A 598-nucleotide genomic window follows, 5' to 3' on the forward strand; every position below is an offset into this window, starting at 1 on the left:
AAATGTGTGTGCGTGCGTATGTATGTATATGTATATATATGTATTAGTTTAACGCTCGAGAAAACTGGAAGTGTCAATTACGTTTCGACCGTACGCTCTTCGACAGAAAAGATTAAGAGGAAAAAAAGGAGAGGAAAAAAAACTGTGCAACTTCCGGCGGTCCAACAAGGCGATATATACGCGTTTGTGTGAATGTATGCATGCATCTTCTGGTGTGTGGATGCATGTTTGTTCGTGTATATATGTCTGCCATTTAGGAACACATGCATATATTTATATATGCTAAAATATTTAATCTTGGTTTACTGCTTCAGGTTTTAAACTCACGAACAAATGGTTGTACCTTCGACTAAAGAACAAGGTGAGGCGTTGTGTTCTTGACCAAAACCATTTACATTGCACTGCAATTATATCGACAGCAGTCCGTATGGCACATTTCTGCACCAGTTCATTGCTTTGACGGAGTGAGCTTATGTAAAGCCAACGATTTGAACTCTGGAAACGAATCATCCGTGTAATTCCTCCGATATAATGTTCGAAGATGTCATCAAAAGACCATTGCGTATGTATATATATTTGTGAGTGTCTCTCTGTGTGT

This window comes from Octopus bimaculoides, chromosome 20 (genome assembly GCF_001194135.2).
Source record: "Octopus bimaculoides isolate UCB-OBI-ISO-001 chromosome 20, ASM119413v2, whole genome shotgun sequence".
Taxonomy (NCBI): Eukaryota; Metazoa; Mollusca; class Cephalopoda; order Octopoda; family Octopodidae; genus Octopus; species Octopus bimaculoides.